The sequence below is a fragment of the Manis pentadactyla genome, chromosome Y, assembly GCF_030020395.1.
Source record: "Manis pentadactyla isolate mManPen7 chromosome Y, mManPen7.hap1, whole genome shotgun sequence".
NCBI lineage: Eukaryota > Metazoa > Chordata > Mammalia > Pholidota > Manidae > Manis > Manis pentadactyla.
The window spans coordinates 5,875,796-5,893,224 of record NC_080039.1 but is presented as its reverse complement, the minus strand read 5'-3'; the positions used below and the strand labels follow the sequence as shown (position 1 = coordinate 5,893,224).

Genomic DNA, 17,429 nt, shown 5'->3' with positions numbered 1-17,429 from the left:
AATGCAAATTTTATTCACTGCTAACTGCAAAGAACACCAATTCAGTAGTGTGCAGTAGAACACTTACATAAATCCAGTATTAAACAGAGCATATGGGATAAATCTAAAGCAGAGTACCATGAGCCTTTGATATGGTTATCACAGAACACAACTCAGTTCAGACAATTAAGAAAGAATTCAATACTGCTAGTTACCCAGAAGCAAGTGCTCTTGGTTTCATAAAAAAGCAGTTGTTGCACTTTTCATGGTTTAATATGGTATGTAATATCTGAACCAAGGATATAGTTCATGTGATTTATTCTTTTTGTCAGTTGGTACCATCAGCTAATACAAAGTTGACAAGCCTGCTGAAAGGAAAACACTTGAGTACAATGAAGTATGCTCAGTATGTGGCTAGCTGCACATCCACCTCAATTTCCTTAATCACAACCTAGAGTAATACTCCTTTATTTTAAAGTACTATTTAAACCAGAAGATAAAATAATTTTAGAGACAAATATAATAGTAACCACTCTAACAACCTAACTCAAACACTAACATAAAACAATTTTTAAAAAACCAGAACAGCAAGAAAAATGGCAGTGTTAAGAATGCTTCATACTGCTGAATCTTACATATTTTGAGATACATGATGAGAAGCTAATGGAGGTAAAGCAATATAGCCAACTGGCCCAGGTCTCATAGTACCATGAATATGACAAGAACCACCATATGCTGCACCAACTGGATGCCAAGGGACACCGTAAGGATAATAAGGCACAACAGGAAGGCAGGATTCAAAACCAAGCAAAGATGGCTGCCCAAAGGGATCTGACATCACTGGATATTGGACTGCTCCATGAGGCACAGGTGCAGGGTCAGCATTTGGAAAAGTATCTGAAATAAAGAATGTAAACAGTATGCTTTATATACAAAAATACACAAAACAACAACATAAATGGATGATCTTACAGGTAAAAATAAAATTTATCACTAAATATAGGAAAGATCACAACAATTATGGTGGGAGCACTTTAGATATCAGCGTTGGTAATTTGAGAGGTTATCAGAAGATTGTATGAAAATTTCCTAAAAAAAGTGTGTGTTGTGTGTATATAATGTGTCAAATATATTCTACCTAGAGAAAACTATCTCTCTGGGATCATATAAGTACCAAAACAGACTAGATGCTACTTTCTCTAGAGTCCTTCTAGTCAATTCAATTCTTTTAACAGTCAGTTGCAATTAAGTTATTCAATAGCTTTCAGTGTAATGCATATCATCCAAATAACTATTCTGTATTTCTTAAGCAATTAATAATTCAGATGTCTAAAGTAGTGACTGTGGCATCTGCATCTTACTTCACTAATGGACAGTGACTGCAATGGGGTAAGGGGGGGACTTGATAAAATGCGTGAATGTAGTTATGACATTGTTTTTCACATTAAACCTTCATAAGAGTATGTATTAATGATACCTTAATAAAGAAAACTTGGGTGTCTATACCATCTAGCCTACACTTTAAGGTAAAGGTCTAAAGAGCATCCTAAAAGACCAACAATTTAAGTGTCATGTCTTGAATGTCATAAAGATATTAGCCTAAGTTTCATTTTACAGCACTTGAGCTACCTTAAGTCAGTTTTAGTGGACACAGACGCTGTTCTGACCCTGCTATAGTGAGTATATAAATAGTAACAAAAAGGAGTCCTTCATTACTTGGGATAACATAGATTAGCTCATTCTGTGAAATTAAGACTGCCAAGGTCTCATGGTTTACTACAATTGAAAATTTATAAATGGTACATGGTACAAAAATACATTAAAGGTTGAAACTTTTTAATTTTTATTACCACAGGCCACATCACACCACCAGACTAGGAATAAGATTCCATAAGGCTAACGTTCCAAAACCATTAGTATGTTTTAAAATAAAAAGGGAAGGAAGGATATTCATATTCCTCACATGACCCTGACACAGTATACTTATGCGTTTAGTATATAAATACAGGGTATCTCTCTCATTTAGTTCTTAGAACAATCCTGGCAAATCAAGTATTTCCCATTTTACAGATAGTTAGGGAGGTTAAGTAACTCAGCCAAGATCGCCACCATCAAGCGAGCAGTGCTGGATGGGGAACAGATTTGGTTAGGTTAGTCTACATCCTTTCTTCCACCTCCTGCTGACTCTTTCCAAGGGCAGTCCAAAGATCCTGTTCTCAATCCTTCATATTGCCTCCTTACATTATACTGTGAACTCATAGACAGAGCAACCATCTTTATGGTGTGGTACAACAGTCTGAGGATTCCTTTACATACTTAAAAATTTAGGATCTGAAATAGCTTTTGCTTGTGTGGGTTATAACTATCAATATTTACTGTATTAGTAAATAAACTAAGAAAGTTAATATTATTTAATTCATGTAAAAATAAGCCCACTACTGGTAACACAAAATTTTTTTACAGAAAACGATTTTCCAAAACAAAAATTGAGACAAGTGGCATTGTTTTACACTTGTGCAAATCTCTAATGTATGGGTGAATATAGACAGCTGGATTTTCTTATCTGCTTCTGCATTTAATCGATCATGATAATGTTGTTTTGGTTGGAGTATTTGAAGAAAATCTGGCCTCATACAGATTTGTAGTTGGAAAGAAGGGAAGTCTTCAAATAACTAGCCTTTCCAGGTAATTGTAGATAACTTCTGACACTACACCCAAACTAGGTAAGTGGTAGTTTTTTAAAGGTCGGTAGCAATGTGGACTTTTTGTACTCTGTCAGTATTAAAATACAGTTTTATCTTGTACTTTTGAGAGATGTTACAAAATCATGCACAGGTGACATTATACATTGGTAAAAGAGAAAATATTATTTCACTGAGATATACCGATATCCCAAATGTTGACACACTTCATTATACAGTGTAAAAAAATGACATTCATTAATAGACCCATCTATCTTATTACGAGAGTTAAGTACTAGGAAGCTGTCAAACTCATAGTGGAAGACAAGTTTTCAAAAATTTTAATTTTTATTCAAAAACTGTAATTGTTACCTTGGACCACAAATACTACCAGTAGTTTTACTTGAAATGACAGGCTCACATTGTTCATTTGAGAAAATGTCTGCCAGATCCCCAAGTCTGAATAACCATAGTCAGTCCATCATTTTTTCAAGTAAAAATAGTGTTCTATGAAAAAAGCTAGTTCAGATCAGAACTCAACCTCACAAATCCTTTTAAGGTAGTCATCAATATGCAGAGTGCTTATTACTACTTACCATTTTGTTACACAGAATAGGTACAATTATTCAATGATAAACATTTAATAGAAATAAGAGTATCTTTGATGAAACAAAAAATAAAACTGGCATTTTTTTGTATTGTGGGTGTGGGAATGAACAAGATGCTGATCACTAGCACACAGTTTCATTGCTCCTGCCTTAATTTGGGGCTTAGGCACCAGCAGCTTTACCCACCACTGATTTTTGCACCCTCGGTGCAAATATAAGACAGTGAAAGAGACCGTTAAAATCTGTGGATGATGATGAATACTTTGGGCCTCATGGATCCCTTAAAAGGGTCTCACAGACCCTAAAGGACATGCATAGCATGCTTTGAGAAACACTGCTCTGGTATATAGACCTAATGAAATACCTGAAGACTATTATTTACAATAAAATCTAATTGTCTTTCTTGCAGGCAATCTTACTATATACTCACCACTTGCTGATGCTTCTGCCTGTGTGCCATCTTGGCTCTCCACCTCACTGTACAACTGAGAACTGGTTTGGTCTGCCAGAGAAGGTGTCTCAGTATAGCCTGGATAATTCTGCACATGAAGCTGCCGCTGCTGGTGCATATATGGCACATAGACCAAGGAGTGCCAGTAGTTGTGGTGATAGCACTTAGATAAGAGAGGGAAAACACACATACTTTACGGTTACCTTTTCTTAAAATAGTATGGTTACTCACTTAAAAAAAAGTTGGGCCATGATTTTTAGGTGGGGTAGCAATGACTTTTTGACCTAAAAGATATGACATTTAGTAAATCTATTCTCTATTATAACTTTTAGGATATTTTCCAGTGTCCCAATCTCATAGTTGGACCTAGAAATTCTTTTAAGAGAGCATCCTAATTAGAGATACACACAATGACCTGTATACAAAGATGTCTTTTATAGCATTATATTTAAAAGCAAAAAAACAATGAACAACACAACTATTTGACAACAGGAAATGGAATGATGAATTCAAATAGAGGCAATATGAAAATGCTGTAATAGAAAAAAAGTACTCACATTGTTAACTTAAAAATTTGTAAGATTATATAGCAGCGCGTATTTTGTAAAAAAGGATATAAGCTGTAAGGAAACATCAGTGTACAGTGGTTATAATTTGGCTGTTATAGCATTTCTGAAATTAATGACAATGAATGCTATTACTTTTAATATGAAAAAATCATTAAAATATCTATTCTGCATTTATTTGCATTCCCATGATGTAAAATGCAGAATATTTTAAAATGCCATAACTTGTGGAATGAGTTACATTTCCTTATGTGACTATAATAAACTAACATAACCGAAGGGGAAAATAGTTTATTTTTCAATTCTTGAAACTACATTTAAGAAATACAGTCTTGAAGAACAAAACAAACTCTACTACTCAATTTAAAAATGTGTGACAATTGGAGAATATAGTTTTCTGGAAATGGTATGTCCAAAGTTTTAGAGAAATCCATGTTTGGGAATATGAACTATTCTGAACATTATCCAGGAGACTGGATCATTCACCAGACCTTAAGATGTATTATTCCTTTTCAGGAAATATGCCATCTTGTTGTATCAGAAGTCAAGTGTATTTCAGGGAGAAAATGATGGCTGAAATGATAAAAGAGGTCTTTCCTGAAATCAGAAACACCTGTCAGTGACATTAACATATCAGTCAGTAACCGCCCTTCAACAATTCAGGGTAGTGAAATCAGTGTTTGGCAATTACGTATGTATATGAACACTTTAAAAATAATAGAGCTCTTTAAATGTCTTTGAATTAGTCTGATTACTTTTCCAATGAAATGCAGAAATAGTCATAAAAATGTTTTAAGTATGGAAAAATAATCCATTTGTTATTTTGAGACAGAACAACATAATGAAGGATTGGCGTATATTAAATGTGGAGGCCAATATATGCCAAAGCTAGGGTGCTTAGAGCCCCTACTCACCATAATTTAACAACTATTTTTAAGAGAAACTGAAGCACTATGAGGCTAAAGTAGAAAACTGACCTGCATCACCTTCAGAGATACATTATGAAAGACAGGAATTAAACTTTTAGGCCCCTGTCAGTATTCTTGGCTATTAAAGTTCAAGAGTCTGCTTATCAAAACAGCTTCATTTTTAATAGAACAGACTTTATCAAAGCAATTTTAACATGACTCTTACCTGCAATCCCAAATTGAAATAGTACTGCAGAACTTCCATATCTAAAATTAAAAATTTTAATTTTAGTGATTACATGACATAAGCAATTAGAACACTTAGAAGCTTTTCTTTGAGTACTAAGGTAGATACCTTATCAACACATTAACATCACCCTCAATTCTCCCTTAGTAAATGTAAATGACTACTTACCTATCACTATAGAGACCATTTTCTGATCCAAAGTTTAATTTACCAAATACGTATTTTATTTCTATTCTTAATATTAGGCAGACATTACAGGAGTGCCACGTTGGCTAATATTTAGAAAAAATACAGTAGAGGTATTTTCATGCTTGTCTCAAGACTAAAATTTTACTTTAATACAAATCTACTACATAAGCAATCATATTGGTCCTCTATTAATGGAGCTCCACACTGTACAAATGAATGCTCTCCCAATGCTAAGATGGAGAAGGAGAAGGGAATTAAGGGGCACTATAATTCACAGTCACAGTATAGGTAGGTCATGGGGAAGGCAATACAGCATGGAAAAGACAAGCAATGACTCTATAGCATCTTACTACACTGATAGACAGTGACTGCAATGGTGGGCGGTGGTGTGGACTTGATAATACAGGTGAATGTTGTGTTCATGTGGAACCTTCATAAGATGGTGTATCTATGATTCTTCAAAAAAATATCATGAGCAGTATTATTCACAATAGCAAAAAAGTGGAAACCCAAATGTCAATAAACCAACAGATAAAAATGCAGCATATCCATACAATGGATTATTCAGCCACAGAAAAGAATGAAGAATAGATACATGCTACAATCATGGATGACTTTTGAAAACACTATACTAAGTCAAAAGAACCAACTTCAAGAGACCCCATATTGTATGATTCTACTTATATGAGATGTCCAAAACAGGCAAATCTATGGAGGCAGGAAGTAGAATAGTGGCTGCCAGGGACGAGAATGAGGAGCGACTAATAATGCAGATAGGGTTTCTTTCTGGGGTGATAAAAACATTCCGGAATTAGTGATAGTTGCACATATTTGCGAATGTGTTAAAGACCACTGAGTTGTAAACTTTAACTGGGAGACTTATATGGTATGTGAATTATAGCTCAAGCTGTTAAAAACAAGTGGCACAGTAAGAACCATAAAAATTCAAAAAAATCATTTTGAAATGCAATGGGGGATTATCATGAAAATGTCTAAGTGGATGGAGAGAATTTCAGTGGAATCACCATCTCAGAAGCAGAAAACCAGGTGAATAGAGTTCTTGTAAAGTAGGTGCTAAGGTTCAAGTTTGGGGAAAAAAAAGTAGGAGGAGATAAGGTTCAACTATTTTACACAAAACTAACAAACACCAATCTATGACCCATCAATTCCACTCCTAGGAATTTACCCAAAGGAAATGAAAACATGCTCGCAAAGACTTTTATGAGAATGTTCATGGAAGGTTTATTCATAGGAGCCCCAAACTGGAAATAGCCCTGATGTCCATTAATAGAATGGACAACCTGTGGAATATCCATACAATTAAATTATACGGGTAAGCAATGGACAACCATTGGTACATATGCAGCAACATGGAAAAACCTCAGAAGCATAATGCTGAGTTTAAGAAGCCTTCCACAAAGGGCACATACTGTATGATTATATTTACATGAAGTTCTAAAACAGATAAAACTGGCAGAAAAAAGAGAACAGTGATTGCCTCTTAAAGGAAGTGGAGCTAGGGGTGGGGAATGACTAGAAAGGGGCACAAGGGAACTTTGTGGGATAATGGTAGTATTTTCTATCTTGACCAGGATTTAGGTTACAGAGGTGCAAGTATCTATTTGTCAAAACTCAGCAAGTGTACATTTAAGATTTGTGCATTTCATTATATGTAAACTTTACATCAGAAGAAAAAATAAATATCAAACTCTAGTTAAAGATATGTATGCTGAAGTTTTTATGCAATAGATCGTTGAAGTCTACAATTTACTTTGAAATGCACCAAAAATAAGATGGATTGAAGGGAAAGATGGATACATGAAGTACAGTTACATGTTAATGATAAAATCCAGGTAGTGGATATATCAATATTTATTTTAAAATTCAACTTTCATGTATGTTTGAACATTTTCATAAAATGCTGGAATATGTATAATTAGCATTATGTGCCAACTGAGTAGATCCCGGGCAGGTGTACGTAAGTGAAGGGAAGGGGTAAGGGTTTAGATACTGGGTAAATTAGGTAGAAATGACACATTATTAACAAAACAGGAAACCAAGAAGAGTCCATGTTTTACATGGCCTGGGAGAAGAAAAAGGGAGATAACAATGAATTTCATTATAGACAGACTGAGTTTGAAAGTAAGAAAGCCAAATGTAGCAAGTGGCTAGACACAAGTACCTGAAAATTCAGAGGCCAGGGCTAGACAGATTTAGGAACCATCTATATAAAGGTGATAATGAAGCTTTAAGGTAAAGAAAAAGGAAAGAATGGAGGTGAAGATGATCTTGGTAACTACCATATGGGCTAGGAAGAAAAAAAAACAGAACAGAGAAGCAGCTAAAAAATCAAGATAACATTAAAGTAAAGAAAGTATAAATAAGCTACAATTTTCAACTACAAATCTCTTTTGAAAAACACTGCCAAACAGAGGTGTAAAACAAAGAATTTCCTATGGGAAACTGCTCTTTACTTTGATGGAGGAAACAACACATGGCTGAAATCCATGACAAATCAGACCCCCAATTCCTCCAAACAAAAACATTCTCCAAATCTTTGAAATTAAGTTGGAATTACATTTAGGTATTTAATCCTAAATACCAAAGATTACAACAGTTTCATACACTTATGGTAGGAATTTACGAAATGAAGAAAAATTTGTTATCGACTCCTGCTTTTCAAGAAAAACAGTTGAGAAAGCAAAGATATCCAGTTGAGAATGTTCTTCAGGGAGAAACATCTCAGACCTAAATAACCCTCACCCAAGTCTCAAAATCTACTTACCTTGAGGCAGATCATTGCCACTTGGATCACAGGAATAAGGTGGAGGTGGAGGTGGAAGAGGTGGAGGTGGTAAGTTTGAAGCCTCCCCCACCTCAAGAGGATAAAGAGAATAGGAAGGATAGGAAGGATAGGAAGGATAGGAAGGATGAGGAGGAAAAGGAGGAGGAAGAGGAGAAACAGGTGGTGGTGGTAGATAGGCAGCAGGAATAGGAGCAGAGAGGTATGGACAGGATGGTGAGGTGATCACTAAAAAAGAAACAAAAAGTAGCAATGCACAACCTTAATACCTTACAAGCAATAGCTCATTGTCTACTCCTCCTCCACCCCCAATATGTCGAACAACTCTAATTCTTATGTTTTGACTTAAAATAAAAAACTTGGAAGGTAAGTTGCCCATACTCTCTTAGACAAGCCAGTCAAAAACTAGGATTTATTACAGGTTAGTTTTAGTTTTGTAAATTACTTGAAATTAAGAGGAAAAAAAACTGAAACTGAAGAACTTTGACTACCAAAGACTTTAAACATTAGCTAACAGGTACATAAATAAAATACCATTAAAGCAAAATTTTTACTTAGCTTAATACAAAATTAAGGATGTTTTCAGACATCTGCCACTCTTAGATCATTAAGAAGCTAGTAAGAGAGACTAAATTGCACAGATTACAGATGAAGTAATCCTTGAAGGTTTCTACTTGTAGCATTGGAGTAACATAAGGAACTCTAAATCATATTTCCATTTCTAAGCATGTACAGAATCTAAAACAGGCTAGCTGAAATACCTTATTCCTTTAACTTTCTACACCTGTTACTATGTTTTAAAAACAATATTCATATAGGAGTCAGTTTTTGACAATTAAAATACAAATATGTTCAAGTATGAATACATTTCTCTATGATGATAAAGGAAACAATGCAGTTCCAACCTAGTTAAAATATCCCTATATATACATAGTATGCCAGAAAATGTGTTACATTTTTGACAAAAGGTGAGTGATAGAACCTTTCAAGTTTAACTGAATCATTTTAACTGACTTAGAAAGTCAAGTACTAAATTTTATCATTGTTACCTGCACTTTAATTTTAATCCTGAGAAGTATAGAAAAATTTAGTCTTGTTCTTCAATAAAGGTTTAAATTCAGTTTTAGAACACTTAGTTCAACTAACAGTCCACACAAGCTGAATTTGTTATCCTAGTAATTTAATGAGGAATAAGGCCAAGTATTAGAAGGAACCCACACTGTTTTCATTCACTGACATAAATGTTAATAACACACTTATCTATACTCTTTATACAGTTACAGGCTAATAGTAATAGGAAATCTGTGTCTTAGTGTAATATAAAACTTGATAAACAGCTCTTTAGGGGTGATGAAACTTCTTTTTTGGTTGTGGTGTTATACAACTCTATGCATTGTGAAAACTTAAACAACTGGGCACCAAAAGACAAATTTTATTGTATCTAAGTTAAACTTTAAAAACTTGCTCAACTGTTTTGGAGTTTTGTCTTGCATATAGAAATATCCACTTGTACAGTTTTGGAAAAGGAATCTAATTTTTAGAACATCTCCAAATGTTTTGAAGACCTCATGGATGTTTACTCTTATTCCTCTTAAACTAGCACTCAAATCACACCATTTTAAAAAAGCAAATGGAGTAAATTCACTCAGATGAAGACAGAATGTGGTGATGATCACTAAATAAAAACCAAGTATTAGACACAGACGTAGCTAAGTAAGTTCTCATGGGCCTGAGAGGATCAAGGGCAGAAGAGATATGGAGGTTAACTTTATCTGAACTCACTGTACTTCTAAGTACATAATGTAATAAACCCCCTAAGAAAAAGCTTTCATAATTTCTAGCTACTCTCTAGAGAAACATGAGCATTCTCATGCACAGTTTTAATAGGGCTCTATAGGCTTAAAGGGTATATAATTCAAGAGGTAACTCCAGGACAATGGAACTTTTCTAAAGTATTAGTGGAAACCAATGTAATGTCCTAAAAATACTTATTCTCCCTTGTCTTTGTAGGTGCAGTGCGCTTCAGGACATTTCAGGGGAGAATATGAATATGCATAGTAAGATTCGGCTTCTTACAGATCAGGCCTGGACCTAGGTGTAGTGAGGTGCAAAACTGAAGGGGCCACCAAGTTAACACTCAGAATAACTCATGGCAAGTAAAATATAAAAATTCTAAATTAAGACAGGATCCAAGCCTGCACCTGCATGACCCCCAACAATGAATGTCTCATTCAACTCACCCTAAGCCTGGCACACAGATTTTATATTTAAAGTTTCAGTACTTTATCATGGATATTTTCTGCATTAACCTTTATTTTTTTAAATAGTGCATTAAAGTACTATCTTGATGATCGTGGGTTTTCGGCACTTCCTTAAATCTTGCATCCAAGGCAAATGAGTCCCTAGTCGCAGCTCTGACAAGCACCTTCAAAGTTACCAAAACTCAGTTGACAGCATTTAATGCTTATGAGGAGACTCATGTTAAATGCAATCATAGCATCTAGTAGGTAAGAAGTGGCTTAAAACAGGATGAAATGGGGTGCCAGAGAAACACGTGAATAACACAATGCGAAATATGATTTGTTTCATCTAGAGGACTGACGGGAATGATAAAGAATAACTAAAAAGCAGCCATGAACTAGTAGACTTACAGCTGAGGTTCCTAAGCGACTCAAAAAACAAAAAGTAAAATAAATGAAGGCAGTATACATTTTTAGAAATACCTACATAGAACACAATTTGGCATTTAAAAAGTAAGCGTTCGATGACTGTAAGTGAGGCATTACAATGTTTAGTTCAGCTGTTACTTCATTTGTTTTTAAGCTCATGCATCTGCTAGAAACAGAGCAGTTTTTCCTTACAATTAGCACAAAGTAGTAAAAGAGGGTCTACATTAACATTTGCAGTGAAAATTTTCTATGGTAATTAACATATACTGCATGGTTTTGTTCTAGGCACTGTGCTAAACAGTTAATTTTTAAGTTCTACATCAAAGAAAACACATCAAATGAATTATTTTAAAGTGGACACTATGAAGGTCAAGTAAAACTTTGCCAGCCATTCAAGAAAAATTCCATGTGCCCCATCCCAATCATAACCCTCCCTTTCCCACCATAATTAACTGTTATCCTTTCATAATATCATTTCCTTATGGTCTTAAGGGTTTTGTTACCCAAATATGTATCCCTAGATAGTTTTTTTAAGTTTATGTCTTGAATCTCTTTAAGTCTGTTGGTCCTTTCTCCACCTCTGTCATTTCCTTTCAGTTTTTTTTTTTTTTGAAGAATCTGGGCCCTTGGACCTGTTAAATTTCCCAGTCTGGATTTTGCTGATCACATACGCTTGGTGCATTTCAATATGTTCTACCACATTTCCTGCAATTGGGCAGTTGGATCCAGGAGGCTGGATCAGACTAGGATTAATTCCCTTGGCACTTCTGTAAGTAACATGTGACTGCCTCTGCAATCTCAGCAGCTATTTCTGCTTAATACCCATCCATTCAGTAAGGACTGCAAAATGATTATGTTCTGCCCCTTTTATTCACTGATCATATATATATATATATATATATATATATATATATATATAAAACACACACACACACACACACACACACACACACACACACGCACGCATGCACGCACACATTTGCCCCCAACTACTATTTGGTTACACATTGGTTCAGTTCGTATAAGGCAAGCAAGATAAACGCTGCTTTCACTTAATTTTGCAGTGTTCAAGAAAATGAACTGGTTTCCTATCATCCTCTTAAGGTAACAAATTTAAAAACATTAAGTACTTAAAAATTTAACACATTTTATGTGTTCTAACCTACTGTAATTATCATTGCTGAGGCTTAAATTATTCCATTTTTGGCCAGTGGGAACCTGTTCAAGACAGGTCCTAAGTCCTTTTGACGTGAGTCTAGTAACTCTTCCTAGCTATCTGCCATGACAAAATGATCCAGGCTAATCTTGAACATTTCTTGCAGCCATTTCTCCACAAAGGCCCCACCTTTTTTTTAAGTGAGAAATAGTATTTCAAGACTACAAATTGAGTGCTAAGGTTATTCATCATTTCTAGGCCTTTTCTGTGGACAAAGCTACGAAAAATACACATATATTTAAAGATAAAATACCTTAAGTTTATATCGATACTTTCAAATTTAGGACCACAGAAGCTTTTACTCAGCCTCTTTATCACATCTGTATTACCTTTCTTCCATATTGAGACTCCTGGTTTGCTAGGACATGAGGGGATAAAATTAGAATATCCCATACTCACTCTTGTTTTAGACAACATTTGTTTCAGAACAACAATCTGAGTGAACTTGATATGATTCATGAAAGCATTAAAAAATGCTTACCACATGGTCTCTCAACTCCCCCATTTTTAAAAATAGCTATGCTGTATCTACAATGTCTAAGTATAAGGCTGTTGCTATTACACAGTAAATTCTCAACCTCTAGCCTGTTTGTATTAATTCTTCCAGTAATTATGTATTTAATACCATCAGATCTTATGCTGATGTTTCTAATTGTTTTAGTAGTCTTAAAGTCAAAGCTCATTCTCTAGTACACTGATGTCCATTCAATACAACTTTCTGTGATGGCAGAAATAACACTTCTGGGATGTCCAATATAGTTGCCTCTATCTCCATGTGACTTTGAGCAGTTTACATGTGGTTGGTGACTGAGCAACTGAAACCTTACTCAACTATAATTAACTGAAATTTAAATTGTCACATGTGGCTAGTGATTACCCTGCTTGATGGCATGGCTTTAGTAGATTCTCCAGGAAGGGCTCATGCAACTAAGATTCTCTCAATTCTTACATCTGACTTTAGGCTTGATAATCAGTTTAATTAGATATAAAATCTTTGGTTTACATTCTTATTTATTATCTCAAATGTTACTCCATTTTCTTCTGGCAGAGGCTATTAAGTTTGATGAATTGCATTTCATTTTTTTATGTCCCATAGGCTCTTTCATCTAGATTACAAAAGGACTTTTTCTTTAAAGTCCAGACATTTTACTAGAATGTTCTGGTATTGCTTGCTCTGGGTCAATATTCTCAGATAAGCAGAGTGCTATTTCAGTACACAGTTTTAAAGCTTTTTCAATTTCATAAAAGTTTTCTGAATTAGAGGTGTTACCATTTGTTCTTTCTCCTTACTTTGGTTTTCTTCTTCAGGGAGGACTTCTACAGTGTTTAGTCTCCTCTGCCTATGTTTAATACATCACTTTTGATTTTTTTAATCTTCCTTTTCTTCATTTTAGATTTCCCTTCTTTCTTATATCTTTCTCTGAAAGCATTATCTGTTGTATATTTTTGGTCATGTTTGTTATAGTTTTGCCTTCATTACTGAAATTACTTTCTTCCATTTCTAATGCTTTCCTGAGGTCTGTCACATATGAGTTTTTCTAACTCATTTGCTATTTTTATACCATTTTTTAATGTCTTTAGCTCATTCTGAAATAGTTAAGTAGTCATATTTCTGACATACCTCATGCCTTTAGGGAGATTATTCTTTTTTTCCCCTCAAAATATCTTTGTACAGAATTTTATTTTGCACTTTTCTTCCATTCATTTTTAAGTGAAATTATTTTTCATGAACTTTAGAATGAGTACAGGAAAGCTTTTCTAACTTCGTAGGATTTTATTTTCTTGTGCAGTATTAAAAACCATGAATGCTTTCTAGGATGCCTTGACTCTGTTCTCAACTTTAATCAGGACCTGCTCTTTTTACTATACTGATCAATTTTGATTGCACTCTCAGCAGTTTCTCCTTGGAATGTCAGTTTTGAGTGTTCTTAGGGGCTAAATTGTTCCAAGCCCTTCAATTCCTTTACCATGTACCCAAAGCACTCACCCAGTATTGGAGAGGTCAAATCCCTTCCCAGTCTTAGCTGCTCCTTCCAAATTGGCTGCCTCACTTTCCCATGAATTATTAGCTCTTTAGTAGTTCTCCTGTTCTCAGATCCATCAGACAACAGCCCCAGTGATTCTGTTTTCTTGCACCCACACAGACCTGATAGCATGCAAGTCTTGTGACTGGTGGTTTGTCCCGACCTGTTTAAATCTGGGGGGTTCAGAGTGATGCCTTGGTCACCTAGTTTTGTTGTAAGTATTATCCATGGTTTGGTTTTGCTATTTCCATTTTTATTTGGGGACTCAGATTGAAAACCTATGCTGCTGACATTACCTTTCCAGAATTCTGAGAACTTTAAATTAATTGACTCAATGGAATTCTACATGTAAGTTGTTACTATCAGATCAGAAAGGTTCAAAAACTTACCGAAAATTACACAGCTACTATGTTGTTAAACCAAGATTTCTTAAATTCTGGAACCCATAATTATTACAACATTCATGGGAAAATGATTCATTATATGGCAAGTATTTTATAGCAAACTTTTTACAAATTATCTGTGAAGGGCGAAACATCTCTAATTCCTGTACAATAAAACTTGACTCAAAGTTTAAGAAACTTGTGAAGTCCTCTAAACTCTCAGTGGAGTAGCAAAATTGCTACAAAATCATATCAAAGCCAAATCTGCAAGAAAAATACTGAAACTCTGGCTCTTAAATATCATGGTTTCCTCAACTATAGAACATTCTTTATTAACTAGCTTAAATTTAATACTGGTTATTAAAGTAATCCTATCTAATTACTAGAATTGTTGTATGTGCATGTTCGTGAATAGCAAAAGAGGTTTCCAAAGTAGCAACCACTGATAACCTACCTGGCCTGCCTTGTGTAGGTGGAGATACAAATAGAGGCTGCATAACATTCTCTGAGGGAACTGAAGTGGTATTACCAGCTTGATTAGCTGCTGCACAGTTTGATAAGACTGAAGCTGGAACATTACTGGCACAGGAAGCTGCAACTGCTGCAGAATTTACCAGCACCTGTAAGTGTGAAAGAAAGTTTAAAACTCTAAGTTCAATTTTTCAAACAATATTGGTCTCTTACCTGATCCTAAATTTCATGAATTAGTATTCTGACAACTAAAACACCGAGAAGTCAATCTTTATGTAAACCCTATATGGGAAGGAAGTTTTGGGAAGTTTTAGTAAATGACATAGACTTGACAGGTAATTTGTATTAGCTTACTCATTATACAAGAGATCCAGAGTAGAATATGAGTAGTCTAATGCCAGCACACAGAACCGTGTCTTGATCACAATAGATGCTCAATTTGTTGAATGAATTTACTACTCATTGTGCCAGGCACCACAAAGTACAATAATACTTAATATAGAAATAAAAGCAGCTTCTTGAAAGTACGATGAAGGGCAAAGTGAACAAGGGGAAAAAAATGATTCTCCTCTGTACAGACCATTGCAACTGCTTGATAACACAATGAAGATTACCTTCTGGGGGTAGTTGTATGAGGTAACTGTGTCCTGAGGAGACATAGAACATGGTCCTCTGTCCTGAAGAGACTTTAATGAATACAGAAATATAGTTAAATGAAGGGAAATCAAGAAAACAAACAACACATTAATAAAAAAATCTGCTGTGTTTCAACATCTCCTAAAATTAAGCGAATATGGTATACCCTCAAAGTATTCAAATTTGGAAGTGACTACTAAGGTAATATTCCAGAAGGTATCAATCTGCTGCCTGACTGAGGTGACTGCTCTATTTCTGATCTACAGAGATCCTGATCATATGCAACTCTAGTCCCAACATAGATACTAAAATAATATGGAGGACTGTAATGTAAACACTTTCTTCGTGGCCTTCCTTGCCTTAGAAGCTTCAACATCAGTAGGACCAGCAGCAGTTTTGCTAAAAGAAAGCATGCCATTCGAAGATGTAACTTAGGACAAAGGTAGGTATCTGGTGTTCAGCCACATCCTATCCAAGAAGGATGTAGTATAGTGCAAACACTGCTCCCCTCTGGTTCAAGACCTTGTCTTTGTCAAAGTAAAATGATTTAAAAATGCTCAGAGTTATGCATGGCAAACTGTCATGACAGAAAGAAAAACTAGCAGTGTAAATTGGTAATAATGATAACTCAGAGGGTATCAAGGGAAGTAATCACAGGAAACAAGAGGAATCACACTGTGACAAAGGTGAGTCTAACTTACATGGACGTAAGATTGCACGTTTCTAAAGTCTGTTCAACTACAGCCAAAGCACCTGCCAAAAAGCAATCTTTGGCCCTGGCTCTGAAGATCCAGTATCAATGTTAAAACTCTAGGAAAATATTTAGTTGAGAACTGGGCATGGAAATAAGATGTAAGAATAAATGTTCACAGTTTTTCAGAAGTCCTGTGCCCAGAAATCTCTAAGTTCTGCATTGGTCCTCTCCCCTCAGAATGCTGTGAAAAAATTACTTAGGAACTTGCTATGGATTTGGTGACTAGAGGGTAGAAGTGGAGCACATTATGAAGAGATTGAAAGCTACTGGTGATGTATGATAAAGTAAATTCAGAACAAAAGAGAACATGTGGCAAGTGAAAATAAGTGAACAGAAAGAAATGTCTACTCTTATTATCCCTGATGTTAAGATTTTTTACTTGTTTTCTTCATTTTTTTGTGCAAGTCGCTATTTTAAGTGAAAGGCTATTTTAAGAGACACGTGATATGAGACTAGTAATGATGGAGGGGGAAAAACCTATTTCTCTAGATGGGGCAAAGAAAGGAAAGGAGAAGTAAGGGGAAAAGAATTACACATCATAGTTTTCACCTTCATAAGATGGCCTAAACAGTAAAAACAAAAATCTTGTACCTGAAGCTATCAAAGTTAGAGAACGGAGGGTAGTTATTCAAGTTCTTCACAAATATTCCAGTTCTCCTGGGTACATGGTAGGTTGCTCTTCTGGCCTCATCTAAAGTGAGGTATGGCCATGTGACTTGCTTGGCCAATGAAATACAAGCAGAAATACTAAGAACCAGTGTTCAATTTCCTATCTTTAGCCCTGCCAAGGTGACTGTGAAAGCCCAAGTCCAACAGTCTGGGTCCCTGACTGACTATGATGAAC

At 35.2% G+C, this 17,429-nt stretch overlaps 1 pseudogene; it reads right to left on the bottom strand.

The window, feature by feature from the left end:
• Window positions 1-610: 610 nt before the first annotated feature.
• Window positions 611-17,429, bottom strand: part of LOC130682195 (putative bifunctional UDP-N-acetylglucosamine transferase and deubiquitinase ALG13) — a 105,928-nt pseudogene continuing 89,109 nt past the window's right edge.